Source organism: Myripristis murdjan, chromosome 15, assembly GCF_902150065.1.
Source record: "Myripristis murdjan chromosome 15, fMyrMur1.1, whole genome shotgun sequence".
In the NCBI taxonomy this organism is placed as follows: domain Eukaryota; kingdom Metazoa; phylum Chordata; class Actinopteri; order Holocentriformes; family Holocentridae; genus Myripristis; species Myripristis murdjan.
Genome location: NC_043994.1, coordinates 16,115,212 through 16,142,476, shown reverse-complemented (window position 1 = coordinate 16,142,476; position 27,265 = coordinate 16,115,212). Strand labels below are relative to the sequence as shown.

At 40.6% G+C, this 27,265-nt stretch overlaps 1 protein-coding gene across 5 annotated transcripts in view; it reads left to right on the top strand.

The window, feature by feature from the left end:
• The first annotated feature begins 1,442 nt into the window (after positions 1–1,442).
• LOC115372415 (protocadherin-15) overlaps positions 1,443–27,265 on the top strand; it is a 234,862-nt gene continuing 209,039 nt past the window's right edge. For 3 of the 5 annotated variants that reach the window (XM_030070295.1, XM_030070299.1, XM_030070298.1), the window contains exon 1: positions 1,445–1,902. The gene's annotated coding sequence lies outside the window, so the exon portion shown is untranslated. Of the gene's footprint in view, positions 1,903–27,265 lie in introns of all 5 variants that reach the window. The other 2 variants (XM_030070300.1, XM_030070297.1) reach the window with 2 other exon arrangements.

Sequence of the window (27,265 nt, the reverse complement as noted above, 5' to 3'; positions counted from 1 at the left end):
AAAAGTGAAATTACACGGCTGCTGTTTTGCCGGGGACTGAGGAACGATTCAAGGATGATTGTCTAGTCAGCACTCTAAAGAAAGTAAAAATAGCCAGTGTGAAGTGAACTTGCTTTGAAAGGAAGAATCACCCTCAACAGCAACGCCTGTCTTTACCTTTGTTATATTGGATTATGTTGCCTGAGTGGATTCATTATTTGGATTTCAGTAGAATTGTTATGGGTTGTTTAGCAGAGAGTTTTCCTTTAATTTATTTAGCTTTTTGACTTGATAAAAGGTATTTGGGGAACATTTTTAGATTAGATTTTTTTTTTTTTTTTTTTTATGTGACTTGATTGTAGCAGTAGTCCATTTACATATTGACAGCTGGAGTGCAGTGCTCTGAGTTAGTCATTTTGAAATGCACTTATGTTTTAAATAATGAGGAGGCAGCCTGCATGAAGTGAATTTTGACAGATGTTTATCATAAAATTAGTGGTTATAATTCATACAGTAGCTCTTGAAAAAGAGTGCTCAAAGTGTATGGGATACACGATTTCCATGACAACACTTGGATAAAGAGGGAAGATGTAATAAAAATAACTGTTAGAAATGCTGATGTATCTATACACCAGGTCTGACGTTTGGAGTTTACAAAGCAGAGCTTACACTGGATCAGTGTACAATAAGATCAGGCCAGACATTACATGTAGATGCATTATATTGTGCAATCTCATGTGCAGATTCAGCACTTGTGTCTAATGCGCTTGACACAAAGGGGCGATTTCACTCTCCTCAGTGAGATTTGCAGTAATGATGTAAAATAAATAAATAAATAAATAAATACACAAATCACAGCTGATCCTTTGAATCCTGCCTGATGTAGATATGCTGAATGTCAGGACTGTTTGCAAACACAGTTTCCTGCTTACTCAAACATGAACCGACCTCTCTGCTCCCGCTCCAGCTCTGTCTGCAAGCAACCGGCATCTTCTTGCAAGGTTACACTATGCCTGCTTGGAAAACAAGTGCATTCATTAAACAAACCAGCTGAGCTTATGCGACATTTCAAAAGCATTTCTTTCTTTCTTTCTTTCTTTCTTTCTTTCTTTCTTTCTTTCTTTCTTTCTTTCTTTCTTTTTAATTAAATGAGTGATGATAGTGATGATGCCTGGGTCATGAGGTAATTGACTGCATGCTCTCCATTTGGATTTAAGGTTATAACAATACACCAAACTGTATTACAGAGTGCCCCTGTTGCTCAGTTCTGTTGCAGTTCACAATAAAAACCTCTTCATGTCAGTTCTTATCTAATGTGAGCTCGTGGTTTGCTGTTGCATCTGCTCTGTCCCTGTGATCAGATAGCACGTCAGTAGGCTTTGGGTGGCGCTAGAGCGCAACAAAAGAAGAAGCGGCAGAAACAACGCAGCTCAGGGGGTTAATCTGCCCAGAGAAGGGCTTTGGCCGTCTACACATCCCGGATAGTTGATGTGTGAATCTTTTCAGCGGGTGGTTGGACTCGCCACCTGTCAGGAATGGTAAACAGTCCAGTCCACTGACCGCCGCGCCGACCTGTCATAGGCTACTTTCTCCTTGGGAAACAGTCAAATATATGCAGGCTCGCCTACATTAGGGAAATCAACACGGACAACTTTGCCTGGCCGGCTGCGCAAGAGAAAGTGAAGCAGACGCACAACCTGGCATTGGCGAGATTATAAACAGAGTCTGTGAGCATATACCCGGGAGGCGCCGACCCCTCTCTCGCTTTGAAGATTAGAGGCTTGACGAAGTCTGAAGGACACTAAGAACAGGATTAGGTAATATTGTAGTCTAACCTACTTCTCATCACTCCTGCATTTCGTCCTCTGAATATTTGCGCAATGACCTTTGGTGCACTTGGAAACCAGCGGGTGCGTCCGTGAGGTAAGGCGTTAATTATTTGGCAGAAATACTGTCTCTTGCAAGTTTTCTTCAGGGATGGCTGGATGGATGAAAGTGTGACAAGTTATATCAGACGACTGAACCCAATCAGTTTTTGTGTGTGTGCGTTTGGAAAATGAGTTTGCGAGATGTCTAACTGCAGTGAAATGCCATCCTATGTTGGAGCCGTTTGATTACGCGCAGCTTGCAAACCTAATGAATATGGCAGATAAAGACCTACAGTATAGTTAACAGTGTATCTCGTCTTAGAAGATGTTACTCCATGTATTGCACGCTGTGTTAGGTTCAGGGACCATGGTACCTCACTGGCTTAACATGTCAGACTATTCAAACGCACTGGAGATCTATGGCTCCTAACCCACGACGGCTGATGTAGTTTACACTGCGCACTGACAGCACAAATACGGTGAATACTTAAAGGACGCCTGTCTAAAGCCTTCTCTAATGCATGCTAAGTAAATGGTTTAAAGGCTAATGTAAAATAGCTTTTAAAGGCAGGGTAGTAGGCAGCCTACATGTCTTCAAGGACAAAAAAAAGGTTTGGTGTAAGATTTGAGTTCTTCCCTTAAAGGGGAATTTCCATTTAAGATCTCATGTTTTTTTTTTTTTTTTTTTTTTTTTTTTAATGATCCAGCACAGTGAAATCACTCTTTAGCTCTCTCCCAAAGCCAAGAAGCCAAAGCAGACAATCTGTGATGTTGTCAAAATGTAGAGCTGCCTCACAGGCAACAGTCAGGAGACTTGATTTTTGGAACCAGCAAAACTTTGTGGAAAACTACATTGTGTCTTTTTTTTTTCCCCCTCAGTGGGTTAGGCTGTCCCCCTGAAGCCATTTCTGAGAGCTTCACACTGTGAGGCGCAGGACCATGAGGATTCTTAGACCACACTGTCACTGTGACAAAACAGCTTTTCAACAATTTCAAATTTTCATCGAGAACAGACCATAATAGTGTGCACTTGCCTAAACTTCCATTTGTCTTATATTGATCACATTTTTCATAAGTGAAATCACCCTATATGAATAAATAAAACCTAAATAAATACAAGGAAATAGCTCTGTCAAATTGGATCACCAATTAGCTTTACACTTGAGCAAAACTTAATTTTGAAGGACCTCAAATATTTGTAAAGCTTCAGGGCTCTGGGCCATTTGATTTTAATTACCAAGCACCACCACAAGTCAGAATTTAAGGTATATTAAGGAGCCAGCGTTCAGTTCATTAAATATTTAAAAGCGTACAGTCTGGGCTGTGTATCGTGCCAGAGATACTGTTGATGTGTATTTATCGTGGAGCACATAATATTCACTCCAAAATGACCCAAGGTACACAGAGACCTGAGGCCACAGCTGCAGCAAGCCTGTGGAGAAATATTACACAGCATCGTGATGGAATGTCCCATACCTTTGACTGCAGTCCATAGCCATTAATACAATACCAGGCAACTGAAGGCCAAGAGCACAGTACAAGCACAAAAGCCACCGTAATTTGTTCTCTTCCAATATTGAGTGCCGTGGACAAATAAACCCACTCTGCAATGATCTGGCTCTGTATTCTGATGGGCATTGCGTCAGTTCAAGGCAGTTTGACTTAGTCCACTTCCACAATTTGCCTTTAGTGGGCCAAGGGGAAATTAGTTTGTGGCATTAGATCTCCTTGAGGACTACAGTATACAGGATTACCGTGGGAACTTGACACAAATCACTGGTTGAGTTAATTAGTGTGACAGCATGTTGGTGTGGATTGACAGGTATGCATGTATGAGGCTTCAATCAGTGAGATTAAATGTATCGATATTCTATTCTCCGGTATGAGTATTCATAAACGTCATAGTGCAGCTTAAGATGAGGATCAAGAAGAGCCACGTGATCCTGTTATCCTGTTCTTGTTAAAACAGGATGTGTTTACAATACTTTCAATACCCTCTCCTCTGCTCTCCTCTCCTCTCCTCTGATGTTATCTGCTATTTTATGAGAACCACTGTTACCAGCAGCCACAGGTTTGGGCAGTGCCCTCGAAATGTGTTGGGAATACTTAAAAAGGGTTGCTGCAGGATGTCTTCATCAGTCTAGGGCTGGGCCAGTTCTTTCCAGAGGCTCACATTTGGGAAATGAGAGATGAAGAGTAGCATGGCTCAGGCCAGCCAGAGTCCATTGATATTCTGCCTGTGTCCTGCTCCATAGGCAGCCCATTGTCATGGCTAGCTCAGTGGGATAGCGTCTGATGATTGAGGGGTATAGGGAAGGGTTGAAAGTCAGCTTGGGAAGGAAACTAAAGGCTCATGTATTGAAGGTTACAGATATAACCTGACAGTAAAGGCAGAAGAGTATGCATGTTTGTTTTTGTGTGAGAGTTACATGTGGCTGAAGAAAATCCAAGGCAGAGAGGCACTATCTACTAAGTACAATAATTATTTAATTGTTCCCTTTTGCGTACGTCTAAATGTGTTTAGTAGCAGAACTGCAGCCTCACATTTCTCAAAGTAACTCCTATCTTGTAAGTGCTCCTCTTAGCTTCTGTAATGTCTCTAATGGTCCCCTACCTCAGTGACACAAAAAATATGAAGAGATGTTCAAGCAGTGCAGGTGCATCCCAAGTTTCCAAGGGTGTTCTATAAAGTCAGGTGCAACAGTGCCACAGTGTGTGGCCACTCAGCCTACACAAGATTCATGGCCAGCCAAGGAGAAAGATTTATCTCATCGTGAGCGTGTAAAATTGCAATGCTCTGCACTATTCTGTCCAGGGCTGGTGAGAGAGACTGATTCTCCATTGCGTTGGGAAATAGAGAAGTAACAGGGAAGGAGTCATGCACAAAAAGTAGCTGGTTCTGATGGCTGCCTGTGCTCTGTGTGAAGTACAAGTGATCAAGGCTGTAATCTCTTTGGAAGGGGAGAAATGAAATAAGTAGAAAAGCACAACCACAGGGGAGTAACAAAGAAGTTCATCTAAGGGCTCAAACAAAATAATGATAACTTTTGAAAAGTGCTTTGGAAGTTGACGTGCGCAAGTTCAGAAAGTTAAGTGGCTGCAACAGTGGGGTTACATTCTCAGTTCAGCAGTGAGTTTTTTTTTTTTTTTTTTTTTTTTTTTTTTTTCACTTTGTATCTATGGTACCTTCCTAGGTTACAGCCACCCACTGCAAAAGTCACTCATAATTGACAGTTCAAAAGGCTGTCTCAGCAAAGCAATTCAAATGTCAGATGTTCTATGCTCAGAAATTAAAAAAAAAAATTGCGTTCTGTTGACGAGAAGCAGCCAGAAAGGGGAAAAAAGCTACACAAGGTGTTTTTAGAGGTGGTTGGGTTGTTGTGGCCATGATTCCAGCCATGAACACTAAAGCAACATGGTGAAGGAATAATGCACTTCCTCACACCTTATGCCCTCAACTCTGTGGAAAAAAAAAAAAAAAAAAAAAAAAAAAAGATAAGTAGTCAAAAGTAGAGCATATGGTCAGTTCAGCTACACTGGAGTTTGATAGAGAAAAAAATTTCCACAATCTAAAACATTATCGGTAAACATCAAGTTTTTGTGTCAGCACCGTACAGCAACAGTGGCAGGAGAGTTCTCTGGAAGATGTTGAAAGGCATTCTGAGAAATCAAAGAAAAAAGACAGATGTAGATGAGGCAGGTTGAAACAAAGTGGATGAAACAAAAATGTAAATTGCCACACTTCATCACAAAATAACTCCTGAGATGCACTTAAACAGACTGATGGTGATATAACTGTGGAAATTTAGCTTGTCTGAGCTCTGACTGTGAGGGACAGCCAGGAGCTGTCCATATTTAGTCTGGACAGGTTCCATTCATTTGGCAGTAACATTCTTTTTAATTGGTTCTCGTGTTTGAATTTGCAATCCCCCTCACCTGCCAATCAAACACGTCTTGCACTGGCAGCGCTGCCTTCTTTAGTGTTTCAAGTTTTTTTCAATCTTAAACCTTGGAATGTCCCATCATCTCCTCCTATGCATAGTAGTTTCTGGCTTTACTTCCACTTCGATTCCTTATTGACAGTCTCTAATGACAAACCATCCACACCAGCATGACTTACCACTTCGCCAAAATCCAGACACTCACAAAACATCGTCTGACACCACTTTAATCCAAGCAAACAAAAATCAAATTAAAATGTCTCTGGTTACTGTAAGATAAAGGTTTCTAGCTACTGGAAATTAATTTATCCAAATTAACTAAGGTCAGCTAACTAACCATTCCAGTGTGACTTGCCGCCTTGTGAAAATCCAGATGATCATCAATCTGCCTTTCAACTAGATGCTGCATTTCTAAAATGAATCGCACTTCTTTAACTGCACAGACTGTCACCTCGAAAAATGTGTTAGTAATTTGAGAATTGTGGTTAAGTGAATTATGGTCAGGTCATGAGTGGCTCCCTCTTTCAATAATCAGTCAGTCAGCCAGGGACATCCACTCTTGTAGGCCAGCCCCCACAGGATCAGGCCAAAAGAGTGTGTCACAATTATTTGGACCTCCTGTCAAGAAGCTAGGAACTCTAAACTATAGCCACTGGTTTGTGAAAATTACACCTGTTCACAGATATACACAGTAATGCTGGAACTGTATATCCTCTTCAGATGCTGTCAACCTTCAACGTCAGTCTCTACAAATTAAATGCCTCAGTGCGTTTTAAAGTATGACTCTTCTGTTTTGGAGTGTGGAACATGGTTGGTTAAATAATAATATTTTGAGCCTCGGGGGGAAGTTTAAAGGTTATGTGCTGTTGTAGTAGTCCTTGTAGTTCTGTGGTCATTGTTGATAAATTTATAGATTTATTGAAAAAAAGATAATTGAACTGATGTTAAAATGACAATACTGTCAATAAAATAATTAGGTCCGTTAATACAAGTTATTTTGTTGTCTTTTTTTATTGTGGGTGTGTCCATGGGCCACCATAACCAACACACACTGGAATAGTGCAACATTTCTTTTGCCGGGATGATAGATAAATAAATTGTGGATGAAATGACCTTGTATTAGCATCAGGTAGTAGCAGTGCTTTCTGAACTGTAGTCGCCAGCAGCTATTGTAGCAAGAATCTGTGGCTGAGGCAAGAATCTGAGTCTCCAGGTGTCCACTGAAGCATGAAGGGGAAAAGATGACTGCATGCAAGCTATCTCGGCATGGCAACAGCAATAGTCTCAAAATTAATGGGAAAGGAACTTGATATGAATATGAAAATCCTGCATGTGGATGTGCTGCCGATATTGTTCCATTCCCACCTATCTTGTTCTTACCCTCTACCGTTTTTTCACTCTTGTAACTCTTTCTGTCAAGCTAAATTTCTCTCAGTCCATCCCGTTGGGCCTCTCTCTCTCTCTGATGAGGATTGTTTGTACCTTGTAACAAGTGTTTGAAATATTATTAGCACCAATATAATATGTGTGAAGTCCATTATTTAGACTTGGTTGATGGTCTCATCTCCACAGTTGCTAGGAAGCACCTTACCCTTCGCTGTGGAGAGCATCACAGGCAGATAATATGCAGTATCCGTTTTTTTGAACGGAGAGGGGTTGTAAATATGTTGATCATTATGAGGATCTTGGTTTCTGTATGTGGACTGAGCATGGCTGACCATTCAGCAGTGTCTGTTACAAAGGTGGTCGCTGACAATCGTGTAATGGTTTGAGAAATACTTGGCAATGGCAGGCTCTTGGTGCGAATCGCCAGTCTCGCCGGGAAAATCTGGGTGTCAGAAGTGGACAAGATGCATTTTCCCTCCTTCAACAACTATTACTTTGATGTCTTTGAGGAAGGCAGTGGCACATGCTAGGGGCCGCTCAGTTGCCAGGAATACAAGAGTTGTTCTGGTCAGCTCCCAGGTGTCTGTGTATTTATGTGCACCCGTGTTTGTGTGTGTGTGTGTGTGTGTGTGTGTGTGTGTGTGTGTGTGTAGCCCTCCCTTCCTGCAAAACTACTCCCGGAGGACGTTTTTGTAAATAGGACTGTTTTCTTTGTTGAATTGCCTGATTTCATAATTTTCTAAAACTTTCAATGCCAACTTGAGGATTACACACCAGCTGCAAAAAAACTGAAATTGAGCAATTACAATGCTGCTGATGTTTAGGCCTGTGCCATCTGAATCAACAATTAGGAAATGCAAGTTTGTAAGTCGCTTGACTTGCCTTTCAGTTGAAGTCCATTTTTAACAGGCAGGATTCGACTGATGCACAAGCAAGTTAGTATTTTGTCTTTGCAGCAGCTGTCCTTGGAGGGAATTTATTCATTGCTCAAGGAACAAGGAATTACTGACAGCCTCAATGAGGAGAAAAAGCACAGTGTGAGCGATGCAAGTTATTTACATCTATAATTTCAGAGGAAGTTTGCAAGTGTCCATATATTTGTTGATTGAAATCCTATTAACATAAATTAATATTTGCCCCAGCTCCAAATAAACAGTGTGCTACACAAAGCAAATGGGGGGATGGATATCTGTTACCATGCTATGGTAGTAAAAAGCTATGACTAAGCCTTCAGTGCTCCATTTCTTGGTGAGAACAGATAACATTGTGCCTGTTTTTTAATTTCACACCTCAGTAAGAGTATGTATCTGTGGATGTGCAACCATTCATGGTTGCATGGCATTGGTAACTTTATTATGTAAGTCAATTAAGTGGACTTTCTGTGACCTTCTTGTATACTGATATACTTGCTGATTAATATATATATATATATATATATATATATATATATATATATATATATATGTATATATATATATATATATATACACACACACACACACACATATTGTATGGTATTATTTAAATTATTATGGATTTCATTGCATTAACAGTTAATTCTCTTATGCCTCAAAATATTGATTTCTTTTGTTTGTTTTGTTTGATCAAAAAATATCATTACTTTTTCTAACTCCATCCAACAAACAAAAATAGAATTATAAATTATCTAAAGGAAAAGCTGAGCTATATACCAAACCAACACTCACTGCCCATTTTCCAAAATATTTTGCAATCTGTCCTGCATCAAAAAGGATGAACATTAATCTATGGCAAAAGTTAATAAACTAACCACAAAAAAAAAAAAAAATAAATAAATAAATAAATAAATAATACACTAACGAGACAATAAGCAGTTTTTGGCAGCTGAACAAACTGTTTTTGAATCCTCTCAACTGGCAGTGAGGTTTCATCAGGCTTCAGTTATTCTAAAAAGTGACGTTAAGATGAGCTGTGCCTTTCTCAGTGTCATTGATTATCTTTCTTAATTTTTTTTAAATTTATTTATTTATTTTAGGATATTAAAGACTCATTTATGCTGTCTGTTCTTATTTAGTTGTTTATTACTCATGCTGTCCCATGGCTGTTGCTGTCACTCTCCGTCAAGTTTTGAAATTTAAAAACATAAATCTCATTAGCATGGTTCAAAATCTCATCGACACACGTTTTCTCATATGGGAAATCTAACTATGAAAAGTTAGAAAATATTCGCAGATTATCTCATTTGTTGTGAGCAGCATTGTGTGGGGCCTGTTTATGTTCATGCAGTGCAGCAGGAGAGCTTTGCACAGAGCAGATCTGTTTACAGTGCCAGCCTATCGGTCTGACTGCTTCTGCGCGATGCAGTTGCTGTCATCCGTGACAGACCTATTTGTTCTTCAAGATTTGTCACAAGATTTGAGGTGTGGAACTTTGTTAAAATGATGACCTCTACATGTTACTTTGTGTGATAAGAAGCCATAGAAAGCTGTTCAGCCACATTAATCGCTTCTGTGGTTGCGATTTAAACGTTGAAGATTTCAGTTTCAGTCTTGTTTCGCTTACTCTAATGTGTCTCACCAATCGATGCTAAAAAACAAACTTCCAAGTAAAACATATAGAAGTGTTTAATGCATGTTATAAGGTTATCTAAAAAGAAGTTGGAGGTTTATGCTGGCTTGAACATATATCAGATTTTAGACTGATGTGGGTGACTGATGGTATGTGGCTTTATATTGTAAAAAGTAACACGCATGGATAATAAAATTTCAGATGCCCTTTAACAAATATATATAAAGTGTTTCTACTTGCCCTGCCTGGTTAGATAAAGGTTAAACAAAATGACTAATTGCCTTGGCTGTCTTTGTACCTGCTAATCTAAACTGATCATTTGCTTTCAGCAATCAGTCTCGATCATTCCTGAATCCTGACTGAGCAAAGAGCAGCTTCACAAAAAGTTTCATCGTTACCTGAAAATGATAGATCAAGGTGCCCTGGACATTCATGTCTGTAAGCATTTCTCAGTTTTTTTGTAACACAGACATTTTTCGCTCTCTTATGCTCAGCAGTTTTAACATCTGTTCCTCTATCTATTGTGCTCTGCCAAGAACAGTCTATTCATAGAGAAGTCAGCCTGATGTGTTACGTCTATCTCTCTGCCTCTGATGTCAAAAATAAACCAAGTAATCAATTACATGATTAATTTTTGCTAATTAGTGTCCACATGAGCAGTGCTCATTAAACATCAAAGACATCTGACTTCAGGGAAATAGTGTTTTGCCATGAGAAATATTCCATCTTGTTTTCAGGCTTTTTGCAAACCTGTCCTTCCTGAGTTCTCACCATCAGTATTAATATAACAGAAATCAGTTTTCTTTTTGTAGCTTTTTTTTTCCAAAGGAAAGTACAGCATTTCACAACCAAGAAAAAAAAGAGAGATAACTGTACAAAGTAAGGTTAAATATGAGACTAGCTGATGTGATGAGATTTAAGATAATAAAAAAATAAAAGCCAAGACAATGAAGATAGTAGACAGGCCTTCAAATGAAAATAGGTTATGACAACTTTTATTTTAATATTATATGAGTGATGTTAATGTTTAAAATAATTTATTGCGGGGAATGAATATTTATAGTTGTAGCATATGCACTTGGCCAAAGCCCATTAGTGTTTGTAGAAAGTTTTATGACTGTGAGACCTTGCTTGGCCAAAGGAAAATGACTATTACCGACTCCTCAGTCGGCTCCAGCAGCGAAAGATCAACTAGCTGGAGGGGATCAGTCTATTACGCTGCATGAGGACAATATCCAACTGTTTGCTGCATGCAGAGAATGGGCTCTTGGTATGCACTTTTTATTTATTTATTTATTTGTTTGTTTGTTTTTTATTTCAGCCTCATTAAACGTTTTGGATTAAACCATCCCACTGTTTTTGACACTGCTTGCCTCTCAGATGAAAACATACAAAACTCAGCCACTTGTAGGAATTAAGGTTTTTTTCTTCATTTTTGAAATTCTGACTCATTTTTTATTTTTTTGGGTATGTGTGTGTGTTGTACCCTTGCCTTCCACGTAAATGAGTGTGACGTCTTCCCTAAACTCTAGAGCTAGAGAGGACAGATTCATCACAGCGTCCCGGCTCTGTTGTGTTTTAACCTCCAACAGGAGCAGCAGAACAAAGTAAATCTAAATATACAAGATGGAGATTTAATGCACTGGAATGGAGGAAGGGTGAACATAAGGTGCTTGTTGCTTGCAGTTGCGAGTGACCTAAATTTACTTTCAGGTGAGAGTGAATAAAGCCTACTCATTCCAGTTGAAAGAGATTATTTGTGGCCCCTTGCTCACTCTCCCCACAGAGTCTGTGGGATGTAAACACTGGATTCAGGAGCAGCGTACCCATATTGCTTCATGAGCTTTAGTTTGCTTTTGCTTTTTCTTACATGATTTTTGTCACATTGCTCTGTGGAATATTATAGCCTCGAGGCATGCCTCCTTTTTAAACTTTTTGTTCAAGTAATTTTGTTCCACAATGCGCTCAGGCTTTCTCCACTCCTGTGGCGAAGATGCGACTGTAATTTGCTGCATGTGTGATTCATGTGGCCCGAAAAATGAACCCGAGCATCACAAGGAGTGACATCACTGTTCTGAAGTCTGTTGATAATGGGGTCAGATAAAGTTGAGCCTGACGTGATCAACACCAATGCTGTGCTTCATTCCAAACAGGCATAACTGCCTACATTAGCATCCCTGAAATGAGCAGACCTACAATACGTGCCTCCTGGCTGTAATGCAGAGAAACAGTTCAGTTCCAACATCACGTCTAGACCTGCATGTCATGTTTGACACTATATATTTTCAGGTAGAGGCATGCCCCAATACGCCAGTCCTTTGAGTTCAAGCTGCTTTTTTGTTTAGCTGCAGATGGTTAAAACAGTCAAGTGCCTATGTGCACTGAAAATAACCCTTGATCTGTTTGTTTTTTAATTTTATTTTAAAATTCCCATTCCAACTGGGTAAAAGTGTGCGTATGGCAGTGGATGACAGTGGCAGGTGCAGTAATAGAGGCACTTCAACTTGAGTTGACAACCATTGCACTGTGGCCTCTAAACAAGCAGTAAAGTCATGTGTATCTGAGGAAAAAAGGAAATAGTGCTTATTTTGTCTTTTCCTTTACTTTCTCCACCTCCCCGATAGTGAGTCACAGCTCCTCATCATTGTCAGCTACGCAGCCCATAATCAACATGAAAACATGTAACATGCAAGTATGCAAAATCAAAACATACCTACAGTACCAAAGAAAAGCTGATGCCGCCCACTGAGCTGGTGGAGGAAAAATGAGCACCGCTATCAAATCCTCAACAAATTATCACATTGGAGGGCTGACTGTGAGTTGAGTCAGCTCTGGAAATTGTGAGTCGGGCACAGCCATAAGATAAACAAACTTTTTGTAAGTGCACATCAAATTCATGGAAATCAACTGAGCATGGAGAGAACATGGAGCTGGTGTCGCAGGTTTAGTAATACTGACAGTATAATCCTACTTTCTGTGTTTGGTGCTCCAACCAAACATATCTGGAAGAGATTCAGTATGAATGGTTGTTACAGCGCTGGTTTGGAGCAATGTGTTGACCCACTCTTTGATGCATTGACGTTGGTGTGTCTGGCTAATAAAAGGCAATGTGTTCCTCAATCTGTAATCATAAAATGTAGCATGTTTGGTCCACTTCCGACAGTTGGATCTAATGAGGGTATGAACCGCACCAAATAGGTAAATGCACCAAGATTTGATTCGAACAGAAATACTGTTTGTGTCAAATACTGCATATGAAAGTACCCTTAGATTACAGAGCACTGTGCCCAAGCTGGTATTGTCAGGAGGGTTAACAATTATAATTATGGATTACATTTATATAGCGCTTTATCCCAAAGTGCTTCACAGTGAAGGGGGGGGCACTCACCTCAGCACCCCCAGTGTGCAGCACCCACCTGGGTGATGCATGGCAGCCGTTTTGCGCCAGAGTGCTCACCACACATCAGCTTGAGGGTTGAAGGTAAACCACTCAATATGTGTGTGGCGGAGCCCTAATGACCAGTGAAGTGAGACTGTGCAGGAAAGTTGCTGGTGGAAATACCCGAACTGATGGAGTTTGAGGCTGCCTTTCTCATTAACACACCAAGCTCTCTTGAACCTGAAACTTTCAGCGGACCTGCTTGTGTTAAAACAGGGCAGGGGCCGAGTGCCATTTGGGACGTGGAGAGGGCCACGAGTGGTCTGGCCAGTCAATGAGGGGCACCTGCGGCTAATTAACTTCTCATTCTATATCTGTGTGTTTCCCGAGAATCTGGCTGAAGAGCTCATAGACTGAGTGGCTAGAGTACACATCCTGGCACCGAAACACAAGGGTTCCCCTCAAAGCTTTCAGCCTGAAAATGGTGTATACACTACTCACAAAAAGTTAGGGATATTTGGCTTTTGGGTGAAATTTACGGAAAATGTAAAAAGTTCATGCTACAGTGATATTATATCATGAAAGTAGGGCATTTAAGTAGAAGCATACACTGGTGATTTCCTCATCTCAAACAATTTCTTGAAACAAAAGCCAACAACAGTGGTGGATATACCACAACAAAAAATGTCAATGTCTCAATAACTTGTCATGTGCCCTTGAGCATCAATTACAGCTTGACAACGACGTCTCATGCTGTTCACAAGTCGACTTATTGTCTGCTGAGGCATGGCATCCCACTCTTCTTGAAGGGCGGCCCTCAGGACATTGAGGTTCTGGGGTACAGAGCTCCGAGCCTCTACACGGCGACTCAGCTGATCCCATAGGTTTTCTATGGGATTCAGGTCTGAGAAAGTGCAGGCCACTTCATTTGAGGTACCCCAGTCTCCAGCAGTCGTTCCCTAATCATGCGACCTCGATGAGCTGGAGCATTGTCGTCCATGAAGATGAAATTAGGCCTGTGTTGTTCATGCAGGGGCACAATGACTGGATTAATGATGTTATTCAGGTAGTATGGGCTTGTCACTGTACCATTCACAAAGTGTAGGGCAGTTCTGTATTGACTAGACACAACTGCCCACACAGTAACACCACCACCACCAAAGGCTCGTCTGGTGACAATAGTGGCTGATGCATAGTGCTCTCCTTGACATCTCCAACATCGTTGGTGGCCATCATTTCTGCTCAACATGAATCGGCTTTTATCAGAGAACAGCACTGAGGCCCACTGGTCCCTTGTCCAGCGTAAATGCTCCCTGGCCCATGCAAGACGATGACACCTGTGCCTGGTGGTGTGGTCAGGTACCCTTGCAGGTCGTCTAGCACACAGACCATGCTGATGTAAACGGTTTCGAATGGTCTGACGTGACACTTGGGTGCCTCTCACCTCCCTTAAACGTGCCTGGAGTTGAGTGGCATTCATCATCCGGTTCTGCAGGGCACTGTTCACAATGAAGCGGTCATCAGTGTGGGATGTGGCCAAAGGACGTCCACTTCTATGCCTTTCTGTGACTCTTCCAGTCTTTCTGTATCTCTGTTGCAACCTACTGATGACACTCTGTGACACTCTAAGCTCAGTGGCCACTTCCGTCTGAGAACATCCTGTTTGAAGCCTCGCAATGGCGAGGTGCTGCTGATCAATTGTTAGGTGTCGTCTTGGTCTCATGATGTCAAAATGTGAACAGCATGATGAGGAGGACTGTTTAAATACCAATTCTAATTGAACCAGGAAATTTATTGGTTGATTCATGGATCAAGCACCTGATGTGAATTTTGCCGTTAAACTGCTTGTTAGAGAACAGCAACTTGTGCAAAAGGTACTGAAACACTGAACAGTTGGACATGTGCATTCAAAAGTTTACAGAAGGTTACATTAAGTTCACCTGTAAAGGTTATAATGCATTTTAGGTTCATCCTGAAATTTCACCCGAAAGCCGAATATCCCTAACTTTTTGTGAGTAGTGTATCTGCACGTACAGGCTGTTGCCTTTAGCTCCAAGAACGGAGCATTTAGTTTGAGGCTATTGACAAATCCCTAGAAGGAAAAAGACTGATCTCTGCCTTGGCGTTGTGGAATTTGTGTTGCGTGGAACCAAATAATTTTGCGGCACAGCGATTGCATGTACATAGCCCCGATCATCCTGTCTGTCTTTGTTGCAGTTGCAGTTTGTTGCATATAAATCAGAAGCAGGTCTTTAGAATTAAGTGTCAGGTCACTGTAAAAAGCAGCAAAAAATCACTAAAGCAGTGTTACTTTTGTATTCTTCCATAAAATGAAATAACTTTTTGTAAAGCATTCAGTCACATAGGCTAATATATCATCTACGGTTTTGAAATGAGAATAATGATTATGCTGTCCTCTCTCTTCAGACACTGTATTGAGTCAAAATGAGATGGCATTTTAGAAAGGAAGAAACCTCTGAAATAAACCCATCCTGATGGGCACCGTGGCACCTTGCGTGACAGCCTCTGCCATCAGTGTGTGAATGTGTGTGTGAGTGCATGAATGTCAGACATACATTGTGAAGCACTTTGAATGGTCGGTACACTAAAAGCACAATAGAAATGCATTCCATTTCAATGAAAAGTGGTTTTTGCGTCTACGTGTGGAACATTTCTCAGATTCAGAGTGTGCTTTTGAATCAGAACAGAAGAAAAATGTCTAAAATGTCCTTTTACACATTTCTTACTTTTTCCTGGTTCAGCAATTGTCAACCCAACTGCAAGGTTTTCACTAGGTCAGTTCTGGTCAGGGTTTATATAACACCAATGCAAAACTGAGGCTAGTTAAGGAAAAAGACGAAAAATACATCATTATGTTTTTCTCGCTCTCTTAGCGATAATCACCTTGGTCCGTGGTCCAAGCTGCTTTTCCCTTATTTTGACATTTGATATCAAATATTTCATTAATCCAGCCTAGCAAGGAGCTGAGACACTGTTTGAACATGACAGGCTCAAGGGGATGAGGAGGGATGGGCTTTTAATGAAGAGGACAAGGTTTTAGCTTGGGAAAATGAACACCAGCAAAGAGTGGGAATTACTTCTCTGTGACGCTTTGAAGTTAATGTGAGAGGCTCAATTAAATTGAAAAAAGTCCTATTTTTTTCTGCACTTTGCTCTGCTTAGCAGAAATCCCTAACCTTTTCCATAAAGAGACTTCCCACATGCCTCTTCTGCAGTGCTACTGCATCTTGCTTCACACTGCGCAAGATGAGGAATTTGGTGTTTTTGCTGTACACTGTATGTGGGGTATGATACTCTAGGCTGACAGCAGTGTGTAAATGCACATGGTCAAGGCTCATTACCCCTCCAGCAAGTGGTAGTACATTCAAGAGAGAAAATGACTTTTTGGTTTAGTGAAATATATATATTTTTTTGCTCCATATGTGAGGATAAACACTTTTTTTTCTTGCCACAGGGGTTCAGAATACAGCATGCCATAACAGCCTATTTCAGTTATTTCAGAAAAGGCAAAACACAATAAAACCATAACCTATAACATGAGTTAAAGATGTGACTTGTTTGTAAATGATGTTTCTATCAACTCAAAGTGGGTTGGCAGCTGACACAACATATTGAGCAATTCATTCTTATTTATCATTTGCTAAACAGGTAATTTGCAATAATCAAAACTGCAGTGCTGTTTGATGAAAGCTTACATCATATTAATAAATAAAACGTATTGCATTCTCACATGTACCCACTGAGCTGCAACTTGTATAAACTATGCTCTTTGTTTATACTGATGCTCATTACTGTTAAGACGCTGGCACTAGGGAAATGAAATGCACTCTTTTTTCTTCTTTTTTCCAATGAAAAGCATTATTTTTCAGAGAGCTGACACAGTGCATTAAAACAGGAACAATATATGCATTTTAAGGCCAACCTGCTCTCACTCAGCACTTTTACAGAATAACTGCTATTTGATAACGTCATTCAGGCCTCAGTGAGTTATGTCGCATTTTACAGTGTATATGGATTCAGTTTAATATGAACTCTTTTTTTTTCTAGTCAGAGTTACCCTTGGGCTGCATCATGTGTGTCTTTCAGATGTGACCCTGCCTCAGGCAGTGGACCAAGAGCTGTTTCTGAGTATGTATCAAAAAAGCAAGGAGTCCCATCTGTATCAGTGGCCTGTTTTATAACAGCTGTAGAAAACACAGACCAGCTTGGAATTACTAGTGTGTGGTGATGCTGAAGGGCACATTAGATTAGTAAAAAAAAATATTTAAAATTGAAGGCATGATATCCCACATACCATAAAACACTGTTATAGCAGTGGTATTACGCCATGTCATTGTATTGATAATGCACTGCACCGGATTTGTTGACAGGAATCTTTTCACATTATATCTCAAGGCCATATTCTCTCAGGAGAGAATTGCAGAGCTTATGTCTGCGCTAAGTTATAGCAGATGATGAATTCAATTTCTCAGGGATTTGGTTTGTTAGAATGTCAGATCGGAACATATTTGGGTCACAGTGTTCAAGCCCTCGAAAATCCTTGTCTCACTGGTCAGTGTCTGTCATTGTTATCACTAGCAGGAGCACGAGGAGAGAGAAGTTGCTGAGAAAACTTTAGTCACATGTTCCAGTCTGTATCTGTTTGACTGAAGTACTCAGTTGAGACTTTAATTAATGCAATTTTAGTATATTATTTTAATATTTCTAGATGCTTCAAAAAAAAAAAAAAAAAATTCTGGGTTCCGGTTCCCGACCGAGTGTCTCATTTAACCCCCGAGTCAGGTTATTTTATTGGCCTCTGTGTAAAAATAAAATTAAAAAAATAAAATAAAGGCACTATGCGACCGATTGTGACCTTGTTGGCATTGGTCAAAAGTTAAGCAGGGCTTTTATTTTGATCTATGTTGCACTCGCCTTATTTGTGATGTTCTCGCGTAACTTCGGAAAATAACTTCATGGAATCACGCACCACCGACAGCACTGGCTGGAAAGAATGGACTTCCGCACGGTGTGTGTGATTTGTCCTCGCAAACCACCAGTGAAAATAATCTGACTACAAGAGAAAACCTTTGCAGATGTAGTGAAAGAGGTGAAACAGTGCAATTGTAGATTTGCAAGTGCAGCAGGCAAACATGACGGGGGATCCATTATGTTTGCCTGCTGCCCCCACCGTGGAGCTTGGCTCTATGGCGGTGGGTGTGAAGGGTGTATTCGACTTCAGGTACCTAGCGCTGCGATACGAGCCAGATACACCTCCCTCTGCTAGTAATAACGCTGCTCCGTCCGTTAAAAAGGTGGCAACTTATGCAAATATTGAATTAATTATATTTAAAAAGCAACCCATGCATTGCTTCCGAAAATAAAAAAAGAATAAAATAAAATAAAATCCCTACCTACCCATCCTTCCCATGAATAAATAAAATAAAATAAACCCCCCCTACCTATCCTTAAAATGCTAAATAAAATAAAATAAAATAAAATAAAATAAATTCCCTACCTATTAATGTTCTTAAATGACAAGGAACCGGAACCCAAAGTATTTTTTTTGTTTGGCCTAAAGTTCCTTTAAGCCATCCATAACAAATGATTCATAGACTCAAAGAGTACTGGGTTGTATACAGTCTTTTGTTTTTGTTTTGGGGATTTCACCAATACAAAACTGTAACAGTCTCCAACAGCTGTAATAGATAAACTCTCTCTAGGCAATAATCACATTTTAGCTCTGTTTAGTGTTGTCACTTCTTTATGTTCTGCTGCTTGCAGTTTCGGCTGTGAATAGGACACCAAATCAAACCTTTTACCAAAATGTGCCCCGTGCTCCTGTCTAATCCTTTCCCCAGTGCACCTCCAATATCAATTCTCCTGACAACTCTGATAACAGCAGACGCTGGAGAGCTATTTATACACCAAAACTGCCATTTGCATCCGAAAGTCAGTTGGCAAGCACAATCACCATTCTCATAACACCCACAACAGGGCACTCTAAGAAATACTTACAAAATTTTTGACACTGCATTTATTCCGTGGGCAGGAAGAACATATGGCTGAGTAACCTTGTGTCCCATTGTGAAGGTTAGCACTCTAGAGGCAGCTTTAGAATGTCTTGCAGGTGCAAGGACGATTTCACGAACAGTTACAGCAATTACACTCTTTTTCTTTTTCTCTTTATCCTTCTTACACTGCACTCAGACAAGAAGGGCAGATTGTTTAGTTCTAGACTGCAGCAGCCTGTTGCACCACATATGTGTAAGTTTGAACGCAAGCCTGGGTGTAAATTCAACAATAAATGCTGTGTTGTAACAGGTTAGTTTCAAACTTAGGTCTTGTCTTTGTTCAGCTGCACCATTAGCACTTGCGCTACACCTTAGCAAATACCATTGTAACTAATACATTGTTGCATTCAATGCCCTTTCATCATCAGGGTCACTAACTGTGATGTTGCCTTCATGTAACATGTTGAGTTTCCATTGTGGAAACAATGTAAACAATAAATGCAAAAACATATACTGTACTATAAATAGAAATGCACCATCCACTAGCTTGCTTACTGTGTTTGACGTATTTATTCCTTTAATACGACTTTGTGCTTCTCCTTGTCTTGCATGTAGCAGATACTTCATAACAGCACACACCAACTTTCATCCTGCTGTAAAGCCTTTGTGGCTCTGCCGAGATCAAACCTGTTTTATTTGTTTTGAGGTGATATGTTGTTTTACCAGCTTTTAGGTCATTTAAGCTGCAAATTCCTTGTCACATCAAATGTGTCATGAGAACTAGACATCCGGATCTATTTATCTTGTATTTATTTATTTACTGATCAAATTCTAATGTGCATACATCAAAAGGGAAGAAAAAAAAAAACATGCATTCACAGGAATGCGCAGCCACATGTAAATAGGGAGAAAATGTTCCTCCAGATCATGAACTGACTGTCTCTGTAGACTTTGTAGTTGTTCCGCTGTCTTAATGGCTAGTAGGAGGTAAGTTTAAATTTTAGGTTATATCTTGGGTCTTCGTTGGAACTAACTTATATGGTGCAACCAGTTTATATGCTGGACAATGCTGATGTTGATAGATAGACAGCTTTGTTGAAAAAAAAAAAATACTCAAGCCAGTGCAGGGTTCATGCTGTGTGGCTTCCAGCCTGCCAGTCATTCAAAACCCCGGCTGATTGCATACAGGCTTCAACAGTCACACAGCACTGTCCCTTTGATACTGTAGGCTGTGTACTGTAAGGAAAGAATAATGCCTAAGAGTCCTTACAGGTAGGAAATGCCTAAGCTGCAAAGATCTATGTGCCACTGGAATCTACATAGTGAGAGATATCTCAAGGGAGTCGGTGTCATTTTGTACATGCACTTTTTAGTTTGAAGTCCTGATTAATTAATCTCACTCGGTGTTTAATTAAAAAGCAAGGACTAGAAACATTCTGTCTTGTAAGCTGGGAGAAAAAATGTTTTCAAAGGCTTTCCATAATACCTGAGCAATCAAGTTGCTTCTTTGTCTTCACTGTGGTAGATCAAGGGGTCCTAGAGGAGATTAAAACACACTCATCTCCTCTGAGAGATGATATTTAGTAGTTTACCCCAAAAAAGGATCATGCAAGAACCTGTACAACAGTGCAACAAGCCAAGCCTTTATCAAAGCATGATATGACACACTGACATTTACGCAAGTGCCATGGTGCACTTGTTTCCACTTCCAAGGCCAACAATAAAGAGGCTTCCTCAGAACTAGTGGCTTCATTAATGGATTGCACGATTTGAAAAATGTGTTCGGGATTTTATTGGCAGTCAGCAGGAATTTGCAGTAGTCATACACACACCTTGTGATCTAAGTAAATTAGCTGTGAAATATGGAGCTCTGCTGACATCAGGAGATAATCAAAGGCCCCAGTTTCTCACACACAACTCGGGGTTCAAATAGGTACCCAAGTTGGTAAAAATAACCAAACTGAGCATGACAGGGGTTTCAAATTAAACTTGGAAGCTAAATTAAAGATTATTGTAGCTCTTTTTTTGACAGTTTTATTGTTAAATAAAACTAACAACAGTTTTATCCATTAACTTCTTTTTTTTTTTTTTGTAACCCACATAATAATTTTTCAGGGGGTATCCCAGGACACATTGGTGGAATTGCCAGTCCATTTTGATATTACTGATTAGGTTTTTAGACACTGTTTTTCCATACATTACCTGGCAACATGGCAATCTATATGGCCAATAGAGTGATTCTTATCCTTGAAACACAGAAAAAGGGCCACATTCTTATTTAGCAGAAGTGAGAATGCTTTACTACAAACTCCACTACAAGATGATTTCACATTTCATGATCGCATGTTAAATGTTACGGCAAGCATCACCTTTTTTGAAATATATGGCCCATCAAACAGCTTCCATTCTACAGCTCTTGCTAGAGCAGCATGTTGCATCACATGACCATCTGAAGGCTGTGTCTATTTTATTCGGTTGCAGGCCATCTCGAGGTCTTGTTGTGACATAAACCTACAGGGTATAGTCAAAATAATGGGGACACCTGCAGAAGGACTTCCCTCTGTGATGTTGGAGCTGTAATGGCACGGTTAGTGCTTTTGGCCATGGTTTTTGCCTTGTTTGCTGGACAGAAAGACCAGTGCTTATCACCTTCAACATAATCACTGTATGCCATGTTATACTCAGGATTTGCCTAATGTGCTCTACAAATAACTGTTCATCTGCTCTTGAAAAGACCATTGTCATTCTGGAAGCCACTGCCTTCAAGCAACAAAGAAATGTATCACGGTTTGAGGCTAATTCAGAATTGGTTTGTGCCTGTTGACAGCAAGCTCACAGGCGATCATGCAGTTGCTGCTTCCTTGACCCTTTTTTTCTGTGCATTTACAGAATATCTACATCTACTCTTGAACACGGCGAGCATTTCTGCCCTTCTGAACAAAACCAGGCCCTCCAATGTGTTCCTTGGAGTCATGAGTGCCTGACTCTGAAAAACAGCCATGAACCCAGCTAGCACCCTTGATGTGCCAAGGATAAAGACAAAATTCAATAGATTACATTAGTCTTTCTGCTCTGTCCATGGTGTTCAATGACATCTGCAGTAATTCTTAGGACTAGAGGAAAAGATCTTTCTGTCGCTTCCTGTCTCTCCTTCTTGCCATGTCTCATTTATTGAGTCTGTCCACACTTCTTTTCCAAAGTGGCAGTTTGAGTGTGGCTGTTTTCTCACTAGAGAGTGTCTCAATGGCTTTTACTGTCCATTACAGCACATCAGCCATGACATGTGTTAATAACAAGGAATATCTCAGCCTAATGGCCACCACCGCAGATCTCTGGCTGTCAGGCATGGGGTGTCATATGCGAAAGGCATTCATAAAGGGTCTGCTTTTAGCACCTTGTTCTGACAGTGCTGATGAGTGATCCCATGAAGTCACGATGCTGCACAGCAGACACACAGGGTGCACATCTACTGCGACATCTGACTTCATGTCATTGTAACTTCACCTGTGTGGGTGGGGATCTGTTCACCAGTGTTCATAAAAGTGCATCATTTCTTAAAATTATGAAACGTGTTTCACTGTGCCTCCTGTGTGCAGTACATTTACTTTGCATGAGAAGCTGCTAGTGGACTTAATGAGCTGATGGTCTTCTGAGAGCTGGTTTTTGGTTAGTTATCAAATCGCTGTTTCTCTGCATACTGTCACACAGAGCAATGTCCGAAGTGATTTGTGGAGTTTAAAACTGCGAACAACGTCAAGTCATGACAAATAAAATTACATCATACATTACATTTTCAGGTTCAAGGTGTCCAATCTGAAATTGGCAAAAACACCAGGTATGGCCACGGCACAACACATAGACAGGGTGGAGCCTTTTTAAAATTTTATTTCTTACCTGCTACACCAGCTGTGTCTGTGTTGCGTGTTGGCTGTGAGCCAGCCGTGTTTTTCCCTGTTGGAGAGCAGCGCATGGAGGGGAAAAAAACAGACCAGCTGCGCAAAAATAGAGATCCGCAGCGTGAGGCCTGTGCAGGTGCGTGCGGCTTCTGTGGTAAGTGTTGCTGCTTCAGTCAGTTATAATGAACGCGTCCAGCCGTGTCGTGTTGCGTATTCCGGCTATTACAGTGCCTTTGTTATGAGTCAAGAAAAAAATCAAGCTTGATTTTATTTATTTATTTATTTATTATTTTTTTAGATGTTTTTTGCTTGCAAATCAAGTGACTACTCATAATACAGGCTGCCAGGGTGTTTAATTACACAGCTAAACTTATACATTTTGAATATGTAACTTTCTGCCTGTGATGGAGTAACAAATTGTTCAGGTTGTTTCCCTGCTTTCGACCCAGTGAATGCTGGGAAAGGCTCCAGCCCCCGGCACTTTTGCTTTGGAACAGTTATGGAAAACGTCCTTGAAATACTGAAAGCATGCTTGAAGAATTTCAGTATTTATTATAAGTAATAACCCAAGAAATAACTTTGTTCTTCTCAAAAATACATTTTGACATCATTCTTTTTCTTCTTGTAGATTTTTTTTTTTTTTTTCGGTTCTGTCCCTGCTGTCCACATACAGTAGATTGACTGTTCTCTTCCCGCTTCATGTCTCACCCTCCAGGCTGCAGATAGAGAAAACCTTTCAATGAGAACAAATGTGGACAGGATAATGCAACATTTCATATGCATTCTTCAAACAATCTGTCAAAGCAGGGAAGGATAAAAGTGTTTGAGGTGGCACCTCAGTTTAAACACACCCAAAGCTGTGAGACACAAAAGGAGGCTCAGCAAACATTAGCAGAATTATTCCCCATATGTCCCATTTCAAAGTTTTTTTTTTTTTCCTTAATGCATATATTTATTTATTTATTTGTCAGTAGGCCTGTATTAATGTCTGAGATGCTTAAGGGTATAAGTTTTCATATCCTATTTGCATCTCTTTGCACGTTGTGCACAGTGCAACAAAAAAAAATCACTATCATTATTATTATTGTAATTGTTCAGTCTTACATGAACAGTAAGTGACACTAATTTTGTTATCAGTGCATATCTAAGACAGCATGTTAATATTGCCTTTAACGCACGCACATACACATATACATACACACACGCGCGCACACACGCACACACATGCACACACACACACACACACACACATCCTTTAGATATATGTTGATTTAAAAAAAAAAAAAATACATGTGAGTTACTGGCGTTTTTCATGAGATATCTTATCATCTTGAAATTGTGAAATGCCTTTTGGAAAGCTGGGTACTTCAGTGTGAATTGTAAATGCTGGGAAAGCTGATTGAATTGCGATCATATGCAGATGTGCTGTTCTTTCTTATTGCTTACATGTATTAACTAATGCCCCCTCATTGTCATAGCTGCCAGAGTCTGTGACAGGTAATTAAGAGCACGGTGGCAGGGTGGGGGGTGGAGATCACACACCTCATATTTCTTCATTATCTCCAGAAAGCAGATATTTCCCCCAAGCAATGTCCTTTCTGTACTTCAGCATAGGATGTGTTATTCTCATTCTCAAAAAACATAAACTCAACCCTCATTTGTGACTGACTCTCTCTCTCTCTCTCTCTCTCTCTCTCTCTCTCTCTCTCTCTCTCCCTCCCTCTCTCTCTCTCTCTCTCTCTCTCTCTCTCTCTCTCTCTCACACACACACACTCACACACACACACACACACACACACACTCTCTCTCATCTTTGTGGGTAAAATCTGTGAGCTGCCAATAAAGTTTGCAAAACAATGCTTTGACAACCCTTCCACTGTGCTGTTCAATGTCAAAGTGGGTTGCAGTGGCTGCTACTGCTGCCACAGGGAGAAACCATCTTGAAGGCAGAGGAATGCACCATATGGTCTCAACAGCATTGCTGTATGTCACAGATATTGCTGGTTGATGTCCAACATGGCAAAGAACATAAAACAAAACCCTTAATGGCCTGTCTGATGTAGTGCTTATTTCTCCAGTGTTTTTTATGTTTTATATAGATATCTTCAATTTTTAAAAGAGAAAAAAAGAGACTATTGGAGGGTTTAAGAAACCTTTTTGGTTGAGTGGAGGAGTTGCGACAGACCTGCACTTGGCCGGAACCTTCAAAACAAATGCTGTATGAAATCATTCAAGTGCATTAAGACATTAGTCTCCGGTAGTACCCCATAAATAAACTTGTGATGTGGCCTGCTTTAGACTCTTACATTTTTGGTGAAGAGCTTGGCAGCTGCTGTGCAAGCATAAACTAACTGCATTCAAGCATTCAAACTGTGTCCATTTCTCTCTCTCTCTCTCTCTCTCTCTCTCTCCCTCTCTCTCTCACTCTCTCTTGCATGCTCTGCCTCTCTCTCTGTTGCTGTGTCTTTCTCTCATTGTTCTTCCCTTCTTATTTCTTTCATATTTTTCCCTCCCTCTCCCCAACTCTGTTCCTCTGCTCCCCCCCCTCCCCCCCTGCATTTCCTTTCTTCATGTTCCGTATTTCTCTCCCCGTGTCTATCATGTCTTTTCTCTTCTCTCTCTCTCTCGTTCTCCTCTCTCTTTTTCTCTTGTTTCCTTTGAAGTGCTAAACAATGAGAGGGCTACATTCCCTGTTGAGCTCATAGGGAAATCTAGGCTGAAACTGCATGGCACAGTGCAGCGCAGCAGAAATATGTCCTCAGGACCACAAGGGAACGGGAGGGGAGGAAGCAGCGTTGGAAGTAGTCAGAAGGCAGTGACATGACAATGGCTGCGCGCCCGCTTGATCCAGCCCAGATATACCAGGCACCATGAGCTCAGCGTGGTCGATGAATACTGTGACTTATTTCCGGAGAACATGCCTGTCTGTCTTTGTGACTTTGATTGTTGAACCTTGAACGCTGTCCATCTCTTGACAGGATGCGAATGTCACAATCAGGGTGTAATTACGGAAAGCGTGAACATTTGCATGTCAAGACCCTGATGACTGTAATGATTGAATTAGAGCTTTTCACTCCAAGATGTCAGTGAAAAGGAGAAAAGACAATGACTTGCCCTCCCATCCTGTCTCCCTCTGTCTTTGGCTGTCTCTTTCCATGCGCACAGTCATAGATGCATGCAGTACAGTGATGAATGCCATTCATTACTAGAGATGGAACAGGAAATTAAGCAAAACGACTTCTTTGGCGAGCAAGCTGTGACTTGGGCATATAGTACCGTGTACCGAAGGCATGTTTACCCACTCCCACATGTTTTCTTGAAGCTACAGCTCACCGTTACTGACATTAAGCAGTATGCACCATATTCTGACATCTGCTTCAGACTCTCTTTCTTTCTCAGTCTGTCCGTTTCTCTCCTACTCCCTCTCACACTCACACTCACGCACACAAAACCCACACCCTATTACCAACAGCATATGATGTTCTTATGTGTGGTTGCTGATGCATTACTAGAATCAATCACTTAGAACCAGCTTGGTCGATCATTCACCCTCGATCTCCCACCCCTAATTAGTGTAAATATGAAAAAAGCTTTCTTTCTCTTAATGGTGATATGGCCACTGCCTCACAGGGACTTTTAACAACAAACCGACATTTCATTTGCTTACATAAAAAAAGAATTGCTGTGAATTCAAATCCTTGTAGCTTGAGATTGTGTACCACATATTTGCTTTTTGTGTGCTAATACATCCCTGCGGTGGTGTTTTTAGCACTATGTGAGGCGTGGGGGTTGGAGATTGTTTCACTCTCAGCAGGGCTCGAGCCTAACACTCTCAACTAATGGCTGTTTAATTTGTTTGATTACAGTGATGAGGTGAACAAGTCTTCAGGTCTCTACATGTTACTGGAATTGTCTGAATATACATGTGCTCTGCAGCTCGTTGCACCCCATTAGAAGCACAATATGTTAATTGTGAAGAATCCTGAAGAAGAAATGACCGCAGAGAGTTCGTATAATTAATCAGTACTGTAACTTTTTAGAAACGAGGCATTTGAGTCACATCATAGCCATCAGATTTTTTAAACCTGGCAAGTTATGTTTTAATTACCTAATAATTCTGTGCCAGCGCATTTATTCACATATAAAACGGATGGAATTGACACAAGCTATCTTGAAGTTACACAAAGGATGTTTCCTGTACAACCTCTGTCTCTTACTTGCTTTCATCGGGTGCTGGTCAAGCGCAGGAAATTTA